Raw genomic sequence first — 24,838 nt, forward strand, 5'->3', positions numbered from 1 at the left:
AACACATTTTCAGCTCTGATCTCCAGCATCTGCAGTCCTCACTTTCTCCTACCCTATCCCTGTAACCCTGCATTTCCCATGGCTAATCCACCTAACCTGCACATCTTTGAACTGTGGGGGGAAACCAGGCCACCTGGAGGAAACCCGCAGACACGCGGAGAACATGAAAGCTCCAAACAGACAGTCGGCCGAGGCTGGAATCAAACCTGCTGTGAGGCAGAAGTGCTAACCACTTAGCAAGTGTGTCGCTCATCATCTCAATTAATCATGTTGGCGGTTTAATTAGAGGAAGGCTTGTGGCTCAACTGTCAACACATGCTTCTCATTATATCATCACAGAAGGGTATTACCTATTAAATAGAAGCACTGATAAAGAGAAACTCACACTAATATATCACACTGCTACGTTTCAGGCCAAACGAGACTGCGGTTACCACAGGTGCTGGAGGGCTTAATCACTCCTGGAGCACCAAATTGATGGCCAAATAGCAACAAATTTGGTAAAGGAGCAGTACATTTTTCTTTAAAAAGGTAGACAAAATATGAAATCTAGTGGACCTATGAATAGATTAAAACCATAAGACTCCACAGTTTTGAAAACAACAAATCAATCTGAACAGTATAATCCACATTACATGTAGAACTTATTTCTAAGACCCAGAATTAATACGTAATAAATGTATAATAGATCAAAAAGCCCATACGACATGGACTTCTCTGAAACTTCTCCCAGATGATAGCATCACTGGTTTATCAAATCTCATTAAACTTCACAAGAGATTATGATACTTCACTTCTGGTAATCTAGACTTGAAACTCTCTCAAGACAGCCCATTGTGACAGTCCAGCTAAAAACTAGCACTTCAAACATTGAATTTGCTCTCTATCTCTAGGATGGACTTTCTAACCTCCAGGGCGACATGGTGGCTCAGTGGTTAGCACTGCTGCCTTACAACGCCAGGGACCTTGGTTCGATTCCAACCTTGGGCGACTGTGTGGAGTTTGCATATTTTTCCCGTGTCTGCGTGGGTTTCATTCGGGTGCTCCAGTTTCCTCCCACAGTCCAAAAATGTGCAGGTTAGGTGAATTGGCCATGCTAAACCGACCATAGTGTTCAGGGATGTATAGGTTCGGTGCATTAGTCAGGGGTAAATGCAGAGTAATTGGGTTTGGATGGGATACTCTAAGGGTCGGTGTGGACTTGTTGGGTCGAAGGGCCCGTTTCCACACAGTAGGGAGTCTGCTTTGAACTCCTTTCAGTAGCTTATCAACTACCATGAATAAGTTATTGTAAATATTGCAAGAGCCACATCCCTATCACTGGACAGGACGGAGTGTTGCTCTCTAAGAAACCTTGGAATAGAATGTGCTGTAAATGTTACATTCTCAGACAATTCTTCCCTGCATTGAAAGGGACAGGAGTTTCAATACACTATCCAAGACCAAATTCTCTAAGTTTTAAAATTACCATTTTACTTTTTTGTTACTGCACCCCCACATGCAGCAGTCACTCTAATTACTATTCTGATTAAACCAAACGAAGAGAGACAACTGGGACACTGGGTCAGTTGGTATACACCAGAGATACACATTCTGTAAATAAACAAACCACCAAGAAAATGATGTTCATATAGCTTCAGACTTCACCATGAACCTTGGAATCCGATTAACGTGGTGAGGGAATTGTTGCCAAAAAGTGTGGGTGAGAAACTAGGAATTGTGCTTCAGGCAGAAGGTTGTAATCTGAGTTAACTTTGAGAAGAATAGTTGAAACCAAGTGTAAAATGCAAGGGTATGATTTCTATAGATGTTCTCTAAACCTGAGCAAGACGACCTATGGAAAGAGGAAGTAGATATCCGGATGTAAGTTACATCTTTACTTAAGTGAAAGCAAAGTATGGCCTTGAAATTGTCACTTCCCAACAAAGTCATGATCAGCTGCAAAGTATATGGTGAGCTGGAGGACTGTCAGCGAGATGTTAACAAAGGTTTGGATATTTTATTGAATTTCACAGAAAAAATTTAAAAAACACAAGATGATTTTATAAATGCATTGAAAATGGATGATAATTCAATAGGGGGAAAAACATCAAGCACTTTAACAGATTATATAAAAGGCTCCAGGAGTTCCATTTGGGTGACACAGTAGTTACCACTACTGTCTCACAGCACCAGGGACCTGGTGGAAGTTTGCACATTCTCCAAATGTCTGGGTGGGTTTTTTCCCCCACGGTCCAAAGATGTGTAAATGGGTGGCCTGGCCATACCAAATTGCCTGCAGTATCCAGGGATATGCCGGTTAGGTGGATTAGCCATGGTAAAAACCCCCACGTGGAGTTATGGGAATAAGGTGAAATGCTCTTTGGAGGGTCGGTGCAGACCTGATGGGCTGAATCTCCCCACACTGTAGGGATTCTACAATTCTATGAAATTTCATCTTCAGTGCTCACTTTCAGACAGCTGAACTTTGCTAAAGTATTGCATGTGGTGGCTCCCTGACCTTAAGCAGAATTGGATTCTCAGAAAGAGACATGCTTTTGGATCAGATGTCTGAGGCTTTCAAGTTATCCCAGACAGACATATTCCCAGCAGCCTTCTTGGGACTTCCCGTAATACCACGGAATGGTCACAGCCTTCGAGATTGTTCAGATGTGAGGAATCATGGACAGTTCTCTTGCTGGAGAACCTCCAAGCAGAGTAGTGCACGATACACCAAGAATACAGTGCACAAGGCTATTTATTGCTTGCCACCAATCTTGTATCTCCCCTCTCAACAACCCTCTGAGCTCTGACTGGCTCTTCTTTATATACAGATCTATGGGGAAAGTCAAATCAAACAAAAAGAAAATAAGTCAGTCCATTAGGGGCACTGTAACTTCAATCAAAATTTCAAAAACTTAAGGAATTAAAAAGTCATGAGTTGGGGTAAGAATGCCCCCAAGCCCTTGCAGTACACAAAAGTATACACCAACTAATAACTATGTGGATGCTGGCAAAAGAAATAGCAGATGTGGATGATGATGGTGGATCATGTGTGGAGGAAGTGGTGGATGAAAGTACAATTCCAACGTTTAAAGATATTGGATAAGTGCATGAAAAGGAAAGGCTTGGAGAGATGATGGGCCTAGAGCAGGCAGGTGGGACTAGTTTAGTTTGGGATTATGTTCAGCACGTCAGAAGGGTCTGTTTTGATACTGTATGACTCTATGATAAGGTTGGAGAAAAAAAAACAAATGAATGAGGGGCAATAATGTACAGAGAACTGTTAATAGGTGTTACAAATGAGATAGGAAACAACATTTCATGTGGTAAACTGTCCAATTTAAGGTAACACACTACATTGAAATGTCAGCAGCAAATGATTAATTGATTAGTCTGAGAGAACTATACTGGTCAGTTTGTTATGAGTGTATTAGTCACAGATTTATTTGATTGCAACACGTTGGCCAGAGGTAGCATATTGACAATAATTGGAATGGGTCAGTCTGTAGTAAGGGTCACAGGTCAATGAATATGGAAGTTCCAGTTCCCTCACCGGTGCAGATTGCCACTCAAGGTCACTGAAAGAGTGAGGATTCCTGGTGGAGCAGATGGGTATTAGTACAGACGTGTTCAGCAATATGCCACGAAAAATATACAAAGTTGGATATGGAAGATGGAAAGGAATTTTCTTTGGAAAATCAGTATAATTTATCATTCTTGGATTATTAGATCAGGGCTGAGGATTGGTCAGATCTAGACAAGCAGGAGGCTGTAAGAACACAGCAGGCCAGGCAGCAACAGGAGATGGAGAAGTCAATGTTTCAGATGTAACCCTTATTCAGAACTGGGGTGGGTGTGGGGGCGGAGCTGCAGATAAAGGGAGTGGGGACGGGTAGAAGTTGGTGACAGACGGATTGAACAGAGGAATGGAAGGCAGGGCAAGGGGCTGGGAAGGGAGTTGGGGGGCCACGAACCCATCAGGCCAAAGTCACTCACAGCGTGTGACCTCATTGCCTCTGGTGATCTCCCCTCCTTCCAGTCCCCCAGCCCTGCACTGCCCCTGGTTCTACCTGCTCCCCAAGATCCACAAGCCCCACTATCCCAGCCGACCCATCGGCTCAGTGTGCTCCTGCCCCACCGACCTCATCTCATCCTGTCTCGATTCCATCCTCTCCACTTGGTTCAGCCACTTCCTACCTACATCTGCGACAATAACCATGCCCTCCACCCCTTTAGTAACTTCCACTTCCCGGCCCCCAATGCTTTATCTTCAATGGATGTGCAGTCCTTATACATGGCCATACCCTACAAGGATGGCTTTCGGGCTCAGCTTCTTCCCTTCCAACAGTCCCATCCAGCCCCTTCCACCAATGCCCGCCTCCTCGCCAAACTAGTCCTTTAACTCTTCTCATTTCCTCCAAATCCAGGGCGTGGAACTCGGATGGGTCCTAGCCATGCATGCCTTTTTGTCGGCTATGTCAAACAGTCTGTCTTCGGTACCTACTCAAGCATTATGCCCCAACTCTTCCGCCTTTACATCGATGACTGCATCGTGCAGCGTCCTGCACTCAGGCTAAACTGGAGTGTTTGCTGACTTCGCCCATAACTGCCACTTCACCCTCAATTTCACTTAGAATCCATAGAATCCCTACAGTGTGGAAAAAGGCCCTTCGGCCCAACAAGTCCACACCGACCCTCCAAAGAGAATCCCACCCAGACCCATTCCACTACATTTTCCCTGACTAATGCACCTAACCTGCACATCTTTGGACTGGAGGAGGAAACCCACACAGACACCGGGAGAATGTGCAAACTCCACACAGACAATCGCCCGAGGCTGGAATCAAACCTGGGTCCCAGGCGCTGTGATGCAGCAGTGCTAACCACTGAGTCACCGTGCTGCCTTGGTTAGTCTTGGACAACTCCCTCTCCTTTCTTGACCTCTCCGTTTCCATCTCCAGTGATAGTCTCCAGACAGACGTTTGCTACAAGCCCAGACTCCCATAACTACCTAGACTACACCTCCTTCCTCCCAGTATTCTGCGAGAACTCCATCCCCTTCTCACAATTCCTCCGCACCAGCTCAGGAGAGGAGCCATTCCACTCTGAGGCATCTCAGATGTCCACCTATTTTGAACAACGTGCTTTCTTCCCACTGTCATCCACTACATCTCCACTTCCTGCTCCATTGCTCTAAAACCTGCGGGTGCACCACCCCCCTCACCTCCATCCAGAGCCCCAAACAATCCTTCCAGGTGTGACAGTGGTTGACCTGACTCTCCTCCAACCTAGTTTACTGTATCCAGTCCAATGGTGTATGTAGTTGCCATTACAGAAATGTGGTTGCAGGGTGGTGATGACTGGGAATTAAATATCCAAGGGTATCAGGTAATTAGGGAGGATAGGCAAGAAGGTAAGGGAGATGTGGTCACACTCTTAATTAGGGATGAGATGAGGGCAATAGGGAGAGACAATATAAGATCTATGGAGCAAAATATTGAACCATTTGGGTGGAGATCATGAATAGTAAGGGGAAGACGTCACTGGTGGGAGTGGTCTATAGGCCACACTGTAATAATGCTAGAGTGGCACAAGCAATCAATCAAGAAATATCTGATGTATGTTAGAATGGAACAGCAATAACCATGGGGGACTTTAACATGCATATTGACTGGTCAAATCAAATTGGTTGAGGCAGTTTTGAAGAGGGATGCATAGAGCTCCTCTATGATCACTTTCCTGAACAGCACGTTACCGAATCTACAAGGGAGCATGCAATCTTAAATCGGGACCGGTGTAATGAGACTGGTAAAATTAGTGATCTTGTAGTTAAGGATCTTCTCCGAAAGAAAGAGTGATCACAGTATGATCGAATTTTGGATACAAATAGATGGTGAAATAGCATCATCTAAAACCAGGGTGCAATGCTTAAACAAGGGAGACTATAATGGGAGGAAGGAGTTGGCTAAATTAGACTGGGAACACAAGTTATATGGCGGAACAGTTGAGAAACAGTGGAGGACTTTCAGAGATTTTTCATAGTGCTTCCAGTCAAAGACAAGGATAGCAAGGGTAGGAGGAGCCAGCCTTGGATAACCAAAGAAATACAGGAAGGCACCCAATTAAAAGCTCAGGCTTACAAAGTTGTCAAGAACCGTGGGAAACAAAGATTGGGAAAACTTTAAAAAGCAGCAAAGAACCACAAAGCAAGCAATAAAGAAAGGAAAGGTAGATTATGAACGCAAACGAGCACTGAATATAAAAACAGGCAGGAAAAGATTTTATAAATACATAAAACAGAAAAGGGTTGCTAAAGTGGACGGAGGTCCCTTGCAGGATGAGAAAGGCAAATTAATATGCTGAAATGGCCGAGGCCTTGAATAACTATTTTGTGTCAGTCTTCACAGTGGAAGATGTGTCTAACATGCCAAAACAATGATGTTAAGGATACAATGGGAGGTGAGGATTACAATGCAATTATTATCACTAAAGGGGTAGTGTTGAGCAAACTTGAGGGTCTAAAGGTGGATAAGTGTCCTGGTCCTGATGGAATGCATCCCAGGGTGCTGAAAGAAATGGCAGAATATATAGCAGATGCATTAGTGGTAATTTACCAAAATTCACTGGACTCCGGGCAAGTCCTGGCAGACTGGAAGACAGTAAATGTCACACCGCTGTTTAAAAAAGGGTGTAGGTAAAAGGCAGGTAACTATAGGCCAGTTAGCCTCCAGCATTTTCCTGACTGCAGACATTAAGCTATCAGTAAAGAAGAAATAGTGAGGCATCTGGATGGAAAAGGTTCCATCAGGCAGACACTGCATGGATTCAGGAAGGGAAGGTCATGTTTGACAAACTTACTGGAGTTCTTTGAGGATGCAACAAGTGTGGTGGACAAAGGGGAACAGGTGGATGTTGTATACTTGGATTTCTAGAAGATGTTCAATAATGTGCCGCATAAAAGACTCATCCATAAGATAATAATGCATTGAGTTGTGGGGAATATACCGGCATGGAGAGAGGACTGGTTAACCAATAGAAAGCAGGGAGTCAGAATAAATGGGTGTTTCTCTGGTTGGGGATCAGTGGTGAGCAGGGTGCTGCAGGGGTCACAACTGTTCATGATGTATATCAATGCTTTGGAAGAAGAGACCGAGTGTAATGTATTCAAGTTTGCTGATGACACTAAATTGAGCAGAAAGGCAAACTGTGCAGAGGATGTGGAGGGTCTGCAGAGAGATTTAGACAGGTTAAGTGAGTGGGCAAGGGTCTGGCAGATGGAGCACAGTGTTGGTAAATGGGAGGTTATCCACTTTGGAAGTAAAAAAAAAAGTATGTCATAATATTATTTCAGTGGAGAAAAATTGCAGCATGCTGTTCTGCTTATACATGAATCACTAAATGTTGATTGCAGGTGCAACAGATATTCAGGAAGGCGAATGGAATATTGGCTTCCATTGCTAGAGGGATTGAATTTAAGAACAGGGGATATATAAGATAGAGGCAGGCAAGTTGTTTCCACAGGTGGGTGAGGCTAGGACTAGGGGACATTACCTCAAGATTAGGGGGACTAGATTTAGGAATGAGATGAGGAGGAACTGCTTTTCCCAGAGAATAGTGAATTTACTGATAACTCTGCCCAAGGAAGCAGTAGAAGCAGCTTCACTAAATATATTGAAGACACAGTTAGATAGGTTTATGCATGGGGTAGGGGAATTAGGGTTATGGGGATAACACAAGTAGGAGGAGCTGAGACAATGGATAGATCAGTCATGGTCTTAAATGAATAACGGAGCAGGGCTCGTCAGGTCAAATGGCCTACTCTTGCTTCTATTAATATGAAAGGTCTGATTAGCTGATCTCTACCTGGCAGAGGTTGAGCAGCAACTCCCACACACCTCCTCTGATCTTCCTCGAACCATGATGCCACCATTGAACATCAGGCTGTAACTTCCAAAACTGACACTAACTTCATCTCCTCTGGAGATCTCCCCCTCCACTGCTTCCTATCTTCTAGTCCACTAACCTCTCTCAGCTCACTTTTACCTCTTTCCCAAAATATACAAACAGGACCCATCATTTCAGCCCATTCCTGCCCAAGTGAACCGCTCTCTTCCTATCTCGATTTAATCTTTTGTCCTCTTGTTCAGTCTTTTTCTGCTTCTGACATTTTACATCAGGTTCACAATTTCCAGACCTGCGGCCGCAGCCGTTTCCTCTTCACCCATGGACAGGAAACACTCAATACTGCCATCTCCATCAGGATGGTCGTGAGGCCGCTCTGCTTTTTCCTTGAAAAGTGGCCTGAACAGTTCACATCCACCACCAAACTTCGCCTAGGAGCTTGATCTTATTTCAAATAACTTCTGCTTTAACTCCTCTTATTTTCTCCAAGTCAAAGGGGTAATTGCTTGGTTCCCTGTTATGCCTGTCTTTTTATGGGGTTGTTCCAGTCCTACCCAGACCCCGACTCCCAACTCTTTCTGCGATAAATCAAACAAAGTTTTCAGTGCTGCTTCCTGTTCTCATCCAGAACTGGAAAAAAAATTAATCAGTTTGCTTCCAATTTTCCTTCTTCCCTCACCTTCAGATGGTCCATCTCTGACTTTTTCCTTCCCCAACTTCACTTTTCTTCCTCCTGGGAATACACTGCCTGCCAGTATTCACTACAAACCTACCACCTTCCATAGCTACCTTGACTACATCTCCTCACACTCTGCTTCCTACAAAGGACTCCATTCCATTTTACCAATTTCTCTGTCTCTGTTGCATCTGTTCTGATGAGGCACCTTCCACAGAATTGCCTCTGATGTCCTCCTTTTTCCTCAAAAATAAAGATTCCCCTCTCTCCCATGGTTGACAGGGTTGTCAATCTATTGGCACAGTGTCTCAGTGGTTAGCACTGCTGCCTCACAGCACTAGTGACCCGGGCTTGATTCCAGCCTCGGGCAACTGTCTGTGTGGAGTTTGCACATTCTCCCCGTGTTGTGTGGTTTTCCTCCAGGTGCTCCAATTTCCTCCCACAATCCACAGGATCTGCAGGTTAGGTGAATTGGCCATGCTAAATTACCCATAGTGTCCAAGGGTATAGGTTAGATGCAGTAGTCAGAGGTAAACGTAGAGTAATAGAATGGGGGAATGGTTCAAGGGTCGATGTGGACTTGTTGGGCTGACTGGCCCATTTCCACACGGTAGGGATTCTATCTTTCACACTTTTGCCCTCATCCCTACCCTTCCCTCCCAGAACAACAACTGAGTTTCACTTAATATTCTCAATGGGTAAACATGATTAGTATTGTCCCTTAGACTGGGAAGCAAGAAATTTAAAAAGCATGATGAAAGGTTCCCTAGCTGCAAAAACACTAGCTCCAATAGAAACAATAGATACAGAACTTACCAAACATTGCAAAATCCACAGAAGGATCACAGATTCATTAAGAGATAGTCAGCATGCCTTTGTGAAAGGGAAATCATGTCCCACAAACTTGATTCTGTTTTTTTTTGAAGATGTGACCAAGAAGGTAGCAGAGGGAAGAGCGATAGACACTGCCTACGTGGATGGAGTGGGTACTGCAGATGCTGGAGATTAGAGCCAAGATTGGAATGGCGCTGGAAAAGTCCTCAGGCAGCATCAGAGCAGCAGGAAAATCAGGGGAGGAGCACTTCTCCAAGGTAGGCATCTGTGCAAGAGGGTTTGCAATAAGGTTACAATCAGATTTTCCTGCTCCTTAGATGCTGCCTGACCGGATGTGCTTTTCCAGCACCACACTAATCTATGCGGACTTTAGTAAAGCCTTTGACGAAGGTTCTGCATGGTAGACTGGTGAGTAAAGTAAGATCACATGGTGTTCAGGAAGAGCTTGTCAATTGGATACAAAATTGGCTTGATGTTAGTAAACAGAGGGTGGTGGTAGGGAATCGTTTTTCAGACTGCAGGCCTGTAACCAGCTGGTTTTCCAAAGGGATCAGTACTGGGTCCACGGTGTGACACTTCTATAAGTGATTTAGATGATGAATGTAGGAAGCATGGTTAGTAAGTTTGGGGGGAGTGACACCAACATTTGTGGTATAGTGGACAGTGATGACGTTATCCAAGGTTACAAAAGGATCTTGATCAATTAGGCAGATAGAGTTTAATTTAGATGAATGTGTGGTATTGCATTTTACCAAGATGAGAAAGGGCAGGACTTACAGTTAATGATAGGGCCCTGGGGAGGGTTGTAGAACAGAGAGACTTAGAGGTTCAGGTATATTCTTTATTGCAAGTTGCATCACAGGTAGAGAGTGCAGTAAAACAAAAAGGCATATCAATCAGTCAGACCACTGAATGTAAGAGTTGGGACATCATCTTGCGGTTGTACAGGAAGTTAGTGAGGCCTCTTTTGAAATGCTGTATACAGTTCCGGTTGCCCTGATATAGGAAGGATGTTATTAAACCAAGAGTTTGAGTGATAAGAAGAGACCTGATAGGCTGGGACTATATAGAGATTTATAAAATCATGGAGGGGGCGGAGATAAGGTGAATAGCAAAGGCCTTTTCCCTAGGGCTGGAGAGTTCAAAACTGAGGCATAATTTTAAGGAGAGAGGAGAAATATTTGAAAAAGGGACCCAAGGGGCAACGTTTTCACACAGAGGTGGTTCAGATGAACTGCCAAAAGTGGTAGATGGAGGTACAGTTAGAACATGTAAAAGACATTTGGGTAAGGATATGAATAGCAACGGTTTAGAGGCACATAGGGCAAGTGCACATAAATGGGATGAGTTTAGTTTGGGGAACTTGATTGCCATGAAGGGGCTGTTTCCATGTTGCAGGACTCTATGACCACGCAAAGAAACATTTCCCTATTTAATGCAGCAGTGTGGATAAACATTCTCTATGGGGTAGTGTACATTTGACAAGGAGTGAGACTGAAGAAAGGTTAAGGATCAATTTGCAAATATAAAATAGATGGTTCAGAGGAAAAAGATCTCTAAAATGAGTTAATGCTGCTCAACAATTGTTTGATTGTTTTATGAAAAGGACTGCTTGTTCAAAGGACTCCTTCTCCCTTTGAAATATGGAAACATTCTTTTAAGATCTTGTTTTGTAGTTATTTGAGTGTTATAAAGCTTTTCTTTAAAGAAAGAAGAATGTTAATTTTATGGAAATTGTATTGTTCAGATACACAGGTGATGAAATACTTAATAGTTACACAGCATCATTAAGTACTTAAAGCACTTGCAAAGAGACTTTTAGGTAAGTCAGAAGGAGGCAGACATATGTAATGCTACATTCTGTATATAATGAATTATTGAGAAACGGATTTATGTCAAGTTCCATACCTCTCCATCTGGCTTGGGATCAATATATCAATCCAAATCAATAGTATGATAGAAACAATATTTCCTTTTTCACCCAGTCAATTTCCATTCAAACTACAACATCCTCGCAAGAATACAGAGTTTTAAAAATCCAATTTCTGCATAAATGCTAGTTATTGGACTCAGCTGAAAAATGTTCTGAATGTTTACTCCAGCAGTTTAACTCTTCGGAACAAGATGTTTGCCATGTTCCACTGTATCAATGTATTTGTTCAAAATAAATGTAACTGCTGATTTTCCCTGAACAATACAGTCAGTGTGCCATTTCTATCTTTCACAAGGGACAAGGGAATGGGAGAAGCAGCCCAAATGGGTTTCTGATGCTGAGTAGCGTAAGCAATGCTTAAATCAGGCAGCATATTATCCCATACATTCATATACACAACATAGTTTTAAGATCTGTCTATACGCAAAGTGCCTCTTGTAACAAACACACAAGGTGAGAGATCTTCATCCCTCATTCATTATGAATTATCAGTTATATCCAAAACAGCCATCACATATCTCAGGATCAATCGATAGTTGATTTACACGATTTGCATCCTCCAATTTAACAAGGGAGGAATTAACTCTAGGCTTTTCATTTGCAGAGAAAGAAATTTTTATTTGTAGGGCATCTTTCACAACCTGAAAATGTGTTGCTGGAAAAGCGCAGCAGGTCAGGCAGCATCCAAGGAGCAGGAGAATCAACGTTTCGGGCATGAGCCCTTCTTCAGGAAATGAGGAGGTTTCACAACCTCAAAGTTTTCTCCAGCCAGTTAGGCGTTTCGGCATTTTGTCACTTATAATAGAGGGAACACTAAAGCCACTTTGCCCCAATTTATGACAGCTGGATGGCTTTATAAATTGTGGGTGAGGCAAGGCAAAGACACTGGTGCAATGGTAATATCACTGGACTAATGCCCCTGAAGATGTGGTCACTGGTTCAAATTCCACCCTGGCAGCTGTAGGAATTTACAAACCAGATTTATTCATATTTAAAGTTGGTATCAATAAATGGCAACTATACAGCCGTTGTTGATTGTAATAAAAACACAATCAATCATTCGTAAGTTTACCTGGCCTGGCCCTTATATGACTCCAAACCATACAGCAATGTGGTTAACTCTTATTGCCCATCGAAATAGCCTAGCAAGCCACACAGTGGAAGGGCAGTTAGGAATGGCCAATAAATGCTGATCTTGAACTAATTTACCAAACCCGCCTTATTAACTACCCTGGCAGAGCCCCTCTGGTCTGATTCTAGCCCTATCTTACTCTGCACCATTCCCAGAACACATCAAAATTGGGATATCTCAGTATGAACTGGCACTAACTGGTGCTGGTGCCATCTTTAAAAGGCCATTGTGCCTGTCAGTCCAGAAGCATTGGCATTTTCCCCAGCTATGGCAGAGGAGGGAAATGTGGTGCCACACATTGTGGTCATTAACCAGAGGCCCTGCCACATGGCATGTCCTGTGCTCCAATATTGCTAACCAGTCTCAATCTCTCTGGAGAAATGCGGAACACTGTCAAACAGCTTCTCCACAATGTCAGCTTAAGGCCAACCCATCTTCTCTCCAACATCACAACCCCATCTTTGTTACTGTAGACAGTATGCACCAAAGCTCTACCACCTTCACTAACGCCTACAAGATGACTCACTGTCAGCTACTCCAACCTCCACACGCTCTCTATGCTGCTTGCTAACTCACTCTCTCCTCCTCACTGCACCAACAGTAAAAGTTGTTCTACCCACATTTGACAATCAGGATTGCCCTTAACTCTGTGTTAACTCAGCATTCAATATTTGGTATTTAAAGATCTATCACATTATTAATTAGCCTTCTGGAAATGTACATAAATAGGTATGAAAATAGAAGAGTGTTCAGAAGAATCCTCAAGGTCTTCACTCTCAGGGACCTACCAGGTGCTTCCCCTCTCCACTGTCAAATCTAAAATAAGGAGGTTTTGGTTTCGACACAGTCATAGAATCGTACAGCATGGAGACAGGCCCTTTGGCCCAGATGGGTCCATGCCGACCAAAATGTCCGCCCACGCTAACCCCATTTCCCTGCATTTGACCCATATCCTTCTAAACCTTTCCTATCCATGTTTTGTCCAAATGCCTTTTAAATGTTGTTAATGTACCCGCATCAACCACTTCCACTGACAGCTTATTCCATCTGCGTAAAAAAAGTTGCCCCTCAGGCTCCCCTTTATTCTTTCTGCTCTAACCTGAAACGGATGCCCTCTAGTCTGCGATTCCCCAACCCTAGAAAAAAGACTGAGTACATTCAACCTATCCATGCCTCTCATGATTTTACACACTTGAGATACCCCTTAGTCTCCTATGCTCTAAAAAACAAATCCGAGCTTGTCCTCCCTATAACTCAGACCCTCGAGTCCTGGCAACATCCTTGTAAATTTCTTCTGCACTCTTTCCAGAAAGACTGAAAACTAATGCTCAGATGTTGTCAGGTGACCATTGTTCAGTTACCTGTCATCATGAGTAGCAGTCCCATGGCCATTGCTAAGATAGGTTGGGCAGTTGACTGACATTACTTATTATAGGGATTGGCTATCAATGCAGACAGGCAGGAGTCTGGAAGAACACAGCAAGCCAGGCAGCAACAGGAAGTGATGCTACCTGGCTAGCAGTTTTCTTCCAGCCTCCTGCCTGTCTACTCTGGATTCCAGCATCTGCAGTTTGTTTGTCTCTAACCCCTATAATAAGGCAAGTAACAAGAGCGAGAGAGGAGGAAGGAGCAAGAAGATCCACACCATCAGATTGGGGGATGACCAAGAGTTGTTCCCACCTCAGCCTGGGGGAAGAACTAAGTTTATTGGTACCAAGATCACCAAAAACTACCAAAGTGCTTGGGACCATTGGGACGTAGGAGTGCATGACCTCTACTCCTCTATTCCACAGAACGGCTCGGGGATCGGGAAAGTGTTCTCATCTCACTGGTTGTCATAGCAATAGTGTTATACAGCACAGAAACAGACTTGTCAGGTCTAACCTGTCCATGCTGCCAAGATAACCCAAACTGATCTAGTCTAATTTGCCAGCATTTGGCCCATATCCTTCTAAAGCCTTCCTTTTCATGTATCCATCCAGGGATGCCTTTTAAAATGTTGTAATCGTACTAATCTCCACTTCCTCTGGCAGCTCATTCCTTACACACCACCCTTTGCATGAAAAAGTTGTCCTTTAGGTCAATTTTAAATCTTACCCCTCTCACCTATGCCCACTAGTTTTGGACTCCCCTACCATGGGGGAAAGACCTTGGCTTTATGTATACCCTCATGATTTTATAAAAAGGTCCCCCTCAGCCTCCAACCTCAAGGGAAAAAAAACCCCAACTAATACAGCCTCACCTTATAGGTCAAATCCTCTAACCTTGGCAACATCCTTGTAAATCTTTTCTGAACCCTTTCAAGTTTCATACCATCCTTCCTACCACGCAAAGATGGTACCACGCAGGACACGCAAAGCAGGGATATCAGAACTGAACATGGTATTCCAAAAGTGGCCAAATCAATGTCCTGTACATCCACAACTTGACCTCCCAATTTGCATGCTCACTGCACTGACCAATAAAGGAAAACATACCAAACACCTCATTCACTATCCTATCTACCTCCAACTCCACTTTCAAGGAACTATGAACCCTGCACCCTAAGGTCTCTTTGTTCAGCAACACTCTACAGGACCTTATTACGAAGTGTATAAATCCTGTCCTAATTTGCCTTTCCAAAATGCAGCAAAGAACAAAGAAAATTTACAGCCCTAGAAAAGGCCCTCCAAGCCTGAGTCGAACCAATTCCTTAGCATCTATATCCCTCTGCTCCCCACCTACTCATACATCTGTCCAGACGCACCTTAATTGAATCCATGTGCCTGCCTCTACCACCTCTGCTGGCAACGCGTTCCAGGCACCCAACACCCTGTGTAAAGTGCTTTCCATGCATATCTCCCTTAAACTTTTCACCTCTCACCTTGAATGCCTGACCTCTTTTTATTGAATCCGTCACCTTGGGAAAAAGCTTCTCTCTATCCATCCTGTCTATACCCTTCATGATTTTGTAGACTCCAATCAGGTCCCCCCTCAATCACCTTTTTCTAGTGAAAACAATCCTAACCTACTCAACCTCTCTCCATACAAGGCAACATCCTCATAAACCTCCTCTGCACCCTCTCCAAAGCATCTATGTCCTTTTGGTAATGTGGCAACCAGAACTGTACACAGTATTCTAAATGCGGTCGAACCTACATAGTGTACAATTTTAACATGACTTGCCAGCTCTTATACCCAAAACCCCGTCCAATGAAGGCAAGCATACCATATGCCTTCTTGACCACTCTATCCACCTATGCAGCAACCTTCAGGGTACAATGGACCTGCACTCCCAGATCTCACAGCTCATCACATTTATTTAAACTAAACTCCATCTGAGGTCTGCTGACAATCAATGACAAGCTTCTTGGCTTGGTGTCTGCACAAAACATCATGGCAAGACAACAGTAATATGAGCCTGGTTTTTCTGGCTGAGGGGGCAAACTGCAAAATGGCAATGCAAGGCAGGGATGCGGTGACCATCCAGGTAGGCTCAGAGTGAGTGAATGCTATGATTGTGAGCAAGGTACGGGAGATACAGCCATGAGATGGCTGTGTGACCGGACAGGACACGCAAAGTAATGAACTTATGATGGGAAATAATGACCTTATCATGGAGCTACAAAAGATGGACAATGATTAAAGCATGCTGGGAAATGGAAACCAACCTTGACAAAGTAACTGCAGAATCCACACAGCTACCAATAAGCAGAAAGTGAGGAGAATGGTTCCTAATGAAGGGCTCCTGCCTGAGACTGCAAATCTCCTGCTCCTTGGATGCTGCCTGACCTGCTGTGCTTTTCCAGCACCACACTCAACTCTGCAGTTAACCCCATGCCATCAGTGTGCCAACATCTGATTGGGACCAACTGATCAGGGTGATAGAACCTGATCAATCTATTGAAAGATACTCAAGACACTCCTAAAAAGGCGCAGAGACTTTGGAATACAAGAATTGCTGCAAAACCACGTTCAGAATTTAAATTGAGTGATAATCACGGAATAACCACAGAAACAGAAGACACCCCTGAAACCATCAGAGGAAGACCAGGCGACATCACGACGTAGTGCCCAGCCAAGTTCTAGTGTAGTGGCATATGATCAAAGTCAATTTAAAGCATTAGTTAGATTAGTTCATCATAGTTCAGTGTATTTATTGTTCTAATATTAATTGTGTCAAATAAATGAATAATGTTTTTTTACTATTATTGACTTGACTCACAGTTCTTTTGCTAATTATGAGTGTTCAAACACACTGTGGCAGGCACAACAGCTGTGTATCTCTGAGAGCACAGCATTAGAATGAGTGTTACTGGGGCAGCAGTGAAGTACAGACGGGTCCTGAGAGAGGTTTAGAGATGTGGCATGAGGGTTCCTTGACACTGGCACATGTAAGATGTCAATGTCCATGGGGTACATATGATCAGCTTACTGAGATATCAGTGCCTGGTGTCCAACATGGAGGTTCTTTGGAGCCAGTGCCCAGCTGAACTGGCCAGGTACCCATTTGGATTTCGATGTTGAGACCTCTTGATGGTGAGCTTTTGATAAGATTGGAAGGTAAATATAACAGGTGAGATGGGCCATTATTAACGCATTTAATAAGTAATAACAGCCTCTTAATTAGCAAGTCTCACCATGCCATGTACAGTTTTGGTCATCCTACAATAGGAAGGATGTTATTAAAGGGTGCAAAAAGGATTTTCTAGGATTTTAGGACATAGAACAGTACAGTACAGGCCCTACAGCCCACGATGTTGTGTCAAACATTTATCTTAATCAGGATCAACCTAACCTACACACCCCTTAACTTACTGCCATCCACATGCTTGTCCAGCAGTCACTTAAATTTCCCTAATGTCTCTGACTTTACTACCATCGCTGGCAGTGCATTCCACACACCCACCACTCTCTGTGTAAACAGCCTACCTCTGACATCTCCCCTTTAACATTCCTCCAATCACCTTAAAATTATTACCCTGCCTGACAGCCATTTCTGTCCTGGGGAAGTGTCTCTGGCTATCTCCTCTATCTAGGCATCTCATTACCTTGTACATCTCTATCAAGTCACTTCTGCTCCTCCTTCTCTCCAGTGTGCAAAGCCCAAGCTCACTCAACATCTCTTCATAAGACAAGCCCTCCAATCCAGGCAGCATCCTGGTAAATCTCCTCTGCACCCTCTCAAAAGCATCTACATCCTTCCTATAATGAGGCGACCAGAATTGGACACAATATTTCAAATGTGGTCGAACCGGAGTTTTATAGAGTTGCAACAAAACCTCATGGCTCTTAATGGGGAATTCAACTCAATTCCCCATTAAGGAAAGCCAAAACATCATACAACTTCTTAACAACCCTGTCAACCTGGGTGGTAACTTTGAGGGATCTATGTACATGAACCTCAAGATCCCACTGTTCCTCCACACTGCCAAGAATCTGGTCTTTAATCCTGTATTCAACATTCAAATTCAACCTTCCAAAATGAATCACTTCACATTTGTCCAGGTTGAACTTCATCTGTCACTTCCCAGCCCAGCTCTGTATCCTGTCAATGTCTTGTTGTAGCCTGCAACAGCCCTCAACAATATCTACAACACCACCAACCTTTGTGTCGTCGGCAAATGTACTAACGCACCCTTTCACTTCTTCATCCAAGTCATTTATAAAAACTACAAAGAGCAGAGACTCAAGAACAGATCCCTGTGGGACACCAAAGTTCACCGACTTCCAGGCGGAATACTTTCCACCCACTACCATTCGCTGTCTTCTTTCGGCCAGCCAATTCTGTAACCAGACAGCCGAATTTCCCTGTATCCCATACCTCCTAACTTTCTGAATGAGGCTACCATGGAGAACTGTATCAAATGCCGTACTGAATCCATATACACCGCATCCACTGCTCGACCTTCATCAACTTTTCTTGTCACATCCTCAAAGACCTCAATTAAGGCTTGTGAGGCATGCCCTGCCCCTGTTTTTCCAAATAGTAATAAATCCTATCTCTCAGAATCCTTTCCAGTACCTTGCTGACCACAGATGTAAGACTGAGTGGTCTGTAATTCCCAGGGATTTCCCTATTCCCTTTCTCGAACAGAGGAACAGCATTCATCTCCCTCTGATCAGCCGGTACTACTCCCGTGGAGAGGGAGGATGCAAAACTCATCGCCAGATGTGCAGCAATTTCATTCCTCGCTTCCCGTAGTAACCTTAGATATATCTGGTCTGGCCCTGGGGACTTATCTATCCTGATGCTTCCCAGAATTTCCAGCACATCCACTTCCTTAATATCAATCTGTTCAAGTCTATTAACTTGGTCCATGGTGTTCTTACTATCAACAAGATCCCTCTCTCTAGTGAATACTGAAGCATAACATTCATTTAGGGCCTCCCCTAACTCTTTAGACTTCAGGCACAAGTTCCCTCCACTATCCCTGATCAGCCTTCTCCTCTCTGATCATTCTCTTATTCCTCACATATGTTTAGAATGTCTTTGGGTTTTCCCTAATCCTTCCCACCAAGGCTTTTTCGCGCCCCCTCCTTGCTCTCCTCAGTCCATTTTTGAGCTCTTTCCTAACTACCCTGTAATCTTCTAAAGCTGTGCCAGATCCTTGCTTCCTCAGCCTTAAGTAAGCTTCCTTCCTCCTTTTGACAGGAAGCTCCTCTGCTCTTGTCATCCAAGGCTCCTTCACCGTGCCATTCCTTGCCTGTCTCCGTGGGATAAAGTTATCCAACACTCACAACAAGTGCTCCTTAAACAGCCTTTACATTTCTGCTGTGCATTTCCCACAGAACAATTGTTCCCAATTTATACTCCACAGCTCCTGTCTAATAGCAGTAAAATTTCCCCTCCCTAATTAAATACCTTCCCATACTGTCTCTTCCTATCCCTCTCCATGGCTATGGTGAAGGTGAGGCAGTTGTGGTCACAGTCACCGAAATGCTCCCCCACAGAGCGATCTGACACCTGGCCTGACTCGTTGCCTAGCTCCAAATCCAATATGGCCTCCTCCCCCCACCCCGTCGGCCTATCTACATAGCACGTTTTGAGAAGATTTGTAGCTCAGGTTGGGGTTTTGGATGTAGGTTTGCTCGCTGAGCTGGAAGGTTCATTTCCAGATGTTTCGTTACACTAGTAGGTAACATCTTCAGTGGGCCTCAGGCGAAGCAATGCTGAAAATTCCTGCTTTCTATTTACTCAGGCGAAGCAATGCTGAAAATTCCTGCTTTCTATTTATGTTTGGTTTCTTTGGATTGATGATGTCATTCCTAGAAGCATGGCATTCCAACAGGAACTTTATCAACAAACACATCTAGTTAGACCCCATCTACCTAGACCCCATCTACCACCCCCTGAGAAAAGGAACAGGAAGTGACTTCACCACAGGAAATGACATCACCAACCCAAAGAAACCCAAACATATAAATAGAAAGCAGGGATTTTCAGCATTGCTTCGCCCGAGGCCCACTGAAGGGGTTGCCTAGTAGGGTAACAAAACGTCTGGAAATGAACCTTCCAGCTCAGTGAGCAAACCTACATCCAAAAGCCTATCTACATATGTATTCAGGATTCATTCCTGGGCATACCTGACAAAAAGTGGCTCCATCCAGACCATCTGCACTATGGAGGTTCCAGTCAAGATTGGGGAAGTTGAAATCACCCGTGACAACAACTCTGTTACATCTGCACCTTTCCAAGATCCGCTGTCCAATCTGTTCTTCCATCTCTCTGCTGCTACTGGGAGAGGGGTCTATAGAAAACACCCAATAAAGTGACTGCTCATTTACTGTCACTGACTTGCACCCATACGGACTCCTCAACACCCTCCTTTTCTGCAGCTGTGATGCACTCTAATTAACAATGCTACTCCCCCTTCTTTTTTTACCCCCGGTCGGTGTGGATTGTTGGGCCGAAGGGCCTGTTCCACACTGTAAGTAATCTAATCTAATCTAACCTAAACATAGACAGGTGAATAGGAAGGTCTTTGCCCCAGGGTAGGTGAGTTCAAAACTACAGGGTATAATTGAGTATGTAAGTTAGCTCTCTGAGCTGGAAGATTTGTTTTCAGACATTTCGTCACCATGACTCAGTAACATCATCAATGAGAATGTCCAGTGAAGTGTTGGTGGCATGTCCCACCTCTCTATTTACAGGTCTTGGTTTATTAAGGTGGGTGATGTCATTTCCATTTTTTTGAGGGAATGTAGATGGGATCTGTATTGATATGTTTATGGAGTTCTGGTTAGAATGCCAGGCCTCTAAGAATTCTCATGCGTGTAATTTTAATTTTATTTTAAGGTGAGAAGAGAAAGATTTAAAATGGGCCTGAGGGGCAACTTTTTCCACAGAGGGTTGCGTATATGGAATGAACTGCTTGAGGAAGTGGTAGATGCAGATACAGTCACAACTGTTAGAAGACATTGGACCAGTACATGAACAGGAAAGGTTTAGAGGGAAACAAGCTAAGTGCAGGCAAATGGGACTAACTTAGTTTGGGAAACTTGGTCAGCATGGACAAGTTGGACTAAAAGGTCTGTTTCTGTGCTGTATGACTCCGAGTGGCTCACAATGTCAAGATAGGCCTCACTGGACTTCACACATGAATCTACTATAAATCTCAGTATATCCCACACCATTCAGGTCCTTATAAGGTCTGCCCTGTGAGCCAGAACCTGGTAATAAGTGATTACCACGTATAGCGGTATTTAGTACGATAGTGTAACAGAGTATTACATTGAAGACAATTATTGACTTTCTCTTCTCCTTAGTCTGACTCTGTAGGGATTGTGTGGCACCAAGCCACATGGAGGGGGCGATCTCAGTTGTCCGTCTGAATCGCTATGTTTTGGAATGCAATACCGAATCAGTCATTCTCATTTGCTGATTTTGATGCAATAGCTGTCAATCTTGAAATACTCACCACCTGCCTTAAAGTTTATCATTCAAATTATGAGATTCTCTTCCTCAAAGTTTGAATTCAGGCATTTGTGAATCCCAGTTCCATTCCAGGTGCTCTCCCCAGTGAGAGGGTGCTGCACTGTCAGAGGAGATGATTTTTAAGTGAGATAGTTATCTTTAACTAAATCTCATTCACCCTGATGTAATAGATCCCACAGCCACTTCAGACTAGAGCAGGATAGTTCTCCTCAGTGTCCTAGCAACAGATAATGTGGTTATCACAATGCTGTGTGTGGGATCTTGCTGTATACCAATTGCTTGCCAGATTTTCTCCATTACAATGATGATCACACTTCAAAAGGTGCCCCATTGGTTGTAAAGCAGTTTGCAACCATGAAAATTATTACATAAATCCAGTTTTTCTCCCATTTCAGAGTAGACTATCATTATAGCATGCATATACATGGTTGCTACACACAATATTTTCTTGCACGATCAATGGTGTTAAAGAATCATAGAAACTCTACAGTGCGGGAGGCCATTCAGCCCATCGAGTCTCCACCAACCTCTGATGAGCACCCCACCCAGATGCAGACCTAACCAAACCCTTAACCACACATTTACAACGGCTAACCCATCTAGCCTACTAGATTTGGACACTATGGCCAAATTAGCATGGCCAATCCAGCTGACCCACACAGACAGGAGGAGAGCGTGCAAACTCTGCACAGCCTCCCGAGGTTGGAATCGAACCCGGCTACTGTGAGGCAGTAAAAGTGCTAACCACGGAGACACCGTGCCGCAAAATGTTAGTGTCAAAGCCAAGTGCACAGGTAAGTCTAACTGCTCCAGATTACTTAATGCTAACAAGCTGCACTTTCTTACCGTCCGGAGCCCACAGTCGCTGGGAACTCCCTGTGATAGTCCAGGGTCCAGCAGCCTCCCTGTGATAGTCCAGGGTCCAGCAGCTCCCTGTGATAGTCCAGGGTCCAGCAGCCTCCCTGTGATAGTCCAGGGTCCAGCAGCTCCCTGTGATAGTCCAGGGTCCAGCAGCAGCTCCCTGTGATAGTCCAGGGTCCAGCAGCCTCCCTGTGGTCAACCCCCTGACACTGGTTGTCCTTGTGCCCAGTTTGATGACAATCTCCACCTGGTCTCACTCAGTGTGTCAGCTCCCTGTAACAAAAACAAAAACAACACTGACTACCCCCCCTGCTTTCAAACTCTTTCTGTGTCAAGAGGCTCTGCTGTAAATTGCCTACATTTATCTCCCTCCCACTTCAGCATTTACACTGTCAGTGCCTTTCGCAGAACAGCAACAAGAGACGTCTGAAAATGTGGAAGGATGTACTCCAGTAGACAGCCCCATCTACAGGATAGGGAGACTCCCAACTGTGAAAACACTCAGATCCTCAACTGATCCCTGCTCCTGAAGGCTTTAAAGGTGGGGGGAGAGGGGCCATTGAATATTTCTCTCTAATTTTAGACAGAAGTAAACTGGTTCCTGTTAGATGAGGGAATCAATGGTTCTCAGGGAGAGATGAGAGTGTGCAAATTCAGAACACAAAGATCAGCCATGATTTTATTGAATAGCAGAGAGGGCTTGAAGAGCCAAATAGGCTACTTCTGCTCCTACTTCAGTACATTTGACTTGAATGTAATATTCATACATTAATAATTTCCAGTGCCCTCTGTGTAGAGCTAATGTCAAAGCTGTCAGGTCCACTAAGCTCTAGGGAGTTCACTTTTGATGTGATTCACATGGAGAACACCATACTTTGTAAAGTCTTGACATTGCCATCTCCGCTTATTTCCACTCAATGTGGCAACAGCCAATTTAACTGGCAGATTGTTCAATATGATTTGTGGAAGGGGAGTTATGGAAATGAGCCTAGGGATACGGTAGGAGGAAGTGACTAATTGGGGAGTTTCTCAGGCATTATTCAAGGTTTGACTAGTGGAGCTCAGAATCCAGAGTGGATAGAAATCCTGGGAATTACAAGATCAACTGCATTCTGAAAAAGTTCTCAAATTCAGTGAACATCCCCTCAACCTCCACAACCCTTCAGCACTTCCTTCCAAAACCCTCCCAACTCCCTATACAAAGCTGGAGAGAGAAGACTATGCTGTTGGTGTATTATATTCTGCCAATGGCCTTCAGGTCCAGGCTGATAATGTACCTGTCCTGCAGATATGCAGTCTTATGTCAGGGTAGTGTAAGCTATAGGATCCTCCTGTCAGGTACAAGGCACAGCTGGACTGGATTGATCAGTAATCCAGAACAGCTTTGAATCAATTGTCAATAAACTTGTGCAGAATTCTAAGTTAACAGCACTACAATAGGAGATTGCCAATTCCTGCCCCTCCATCCTTCTGCTTGTAGAAAAGTGTGATGCCATTCCTTATAGATTCAGATCCACTGCTGACAGAAGCATCCTGTCCTCCATCACATCTGATGTTGTTCAGTCTCAATACAACTTGGCCAATAATACATCATTTCTGACGGTGTTATTTGAGGGCTTGGTGGTTTATTTGTAGTTTTATCTGCTCATGTTTCTGTCTAGTCTATTGCAGCCAATTCTTGCCTGATTGCTTCAGAACGAGCTTTGCTTCTCTATTAAACCTCGGTTTGTAACTAAATTTCATGTGGCTTGGCCTCTTATTGGTTCAAACATAAAAAAAGCTGGAAGCACACTGTCAGTCTGCCTGTGAGGACAGGACCTGTGAGGAAATGTTTCAAAGCTGAGCCTTTATTGAGAGCTGAAAGGAAAGAACATTTCCAGGTCATTACCATTTGCTGCTTAGGAAAGTTCTTCCTCATATGCTTCCTACATCTTCTACCCAAAACCTCTTACCTGGGTTGCTGGGCCTTGTACCATCACCCAATATTTTTCTTTGTTTACCTCATCTTGACTTGTCATAATCTTTGTGCACCTTTATCAAATCTTCAGTCAATCTCCTTAGCTCCATCTCCACTTGAATATTGTAACTAAAATCTCTCCTCCCTAGAAGAATGCCAGTAAATCTTCGCTGTACCTTTGGGGATGGGGTGATTAAGCTGTAATGTCACTGGAAGGTGACCCAGAGCCCCAAGCTAATGCTTTAGGAATGAAAACAAAAATTGCTGGAAAAGTTCAGCAAGTCAGCAGAACAGAGTATTGAGTACAGGAGTTGGGAGGTCATGTTGCGGCTGTACAGGACATTGGTTAGGCCACTGTTGGAATATTGCGTGCAGTTCTGGTCTCCTTCCTACCAGAAGGATGCTGTGAAACTTGAAAGGGTTCAGAAAAAGTTTACAAAGATGTTGCCAGGGTTGGAGGGTTTGAGCTATAGGGAGAGGCTGAACAGGCTGGAGCGTCAAAGGCTGAGGGGTGACCTTATAGAGGTTTATAAAATCATAAGGGGCATGGATAGAGTAAATAGACAAGGTCTTTTCCCTGAGGTGGGGGAGTCCAGAACTAGAGGGCATAGGTTAGGGTGAAAGGGGAAAGATATAAAGGAGAC

At 44.0% G+C, this 24,838-nt stretch overlaps 1 protein-coding gene across 4 annotated transcripts in view; it reads right to left on the minus strand.

Annotated features, from left to right (window-relative positions):
• Nucleotides 1–22,418, minus strand: part of dram2b (DNA-damage regulated autophagy modulator 2b) — a 100,147-nt gene extending 77,729 nt beyond the window's left edge. For 3 of the 4 annotated variants that reach the window (XM_043717086.1, XM_043717081.1, XM_043717085.1), the window contains exon 1: nt 22,223–22,418. The gene's annotated coding sequence lies outside the window, so the exon portion shown is untranslated. Of the gene's footprint in view, nt 1–21,359; nt 21,375–22,222 lie in introns of those variants that run through there. The other variant, XM_043717082.1, reaches the window with a different exon arrangement.
• Nucleotides 22,419–24,838: the final 2,420 nt, after the last annotated feature.

This window comes from Chiloscyllium plagiosum, chromosome 26 (genome assembly GCF_004010195.1).
Source record: "Chiloscyllium plagiosum isolate BGI_BamShark_2017 chromosome 26, ASM401019v2, whole genome shotgun sequence".
Lineage (NCBI taxonomy): Eukaryota > Metazoa > Chordata > Chondrichthyes > Orectolobiformes > Hemiscylliidae > Chiloscyllium > Chiloscyllium plagiosum.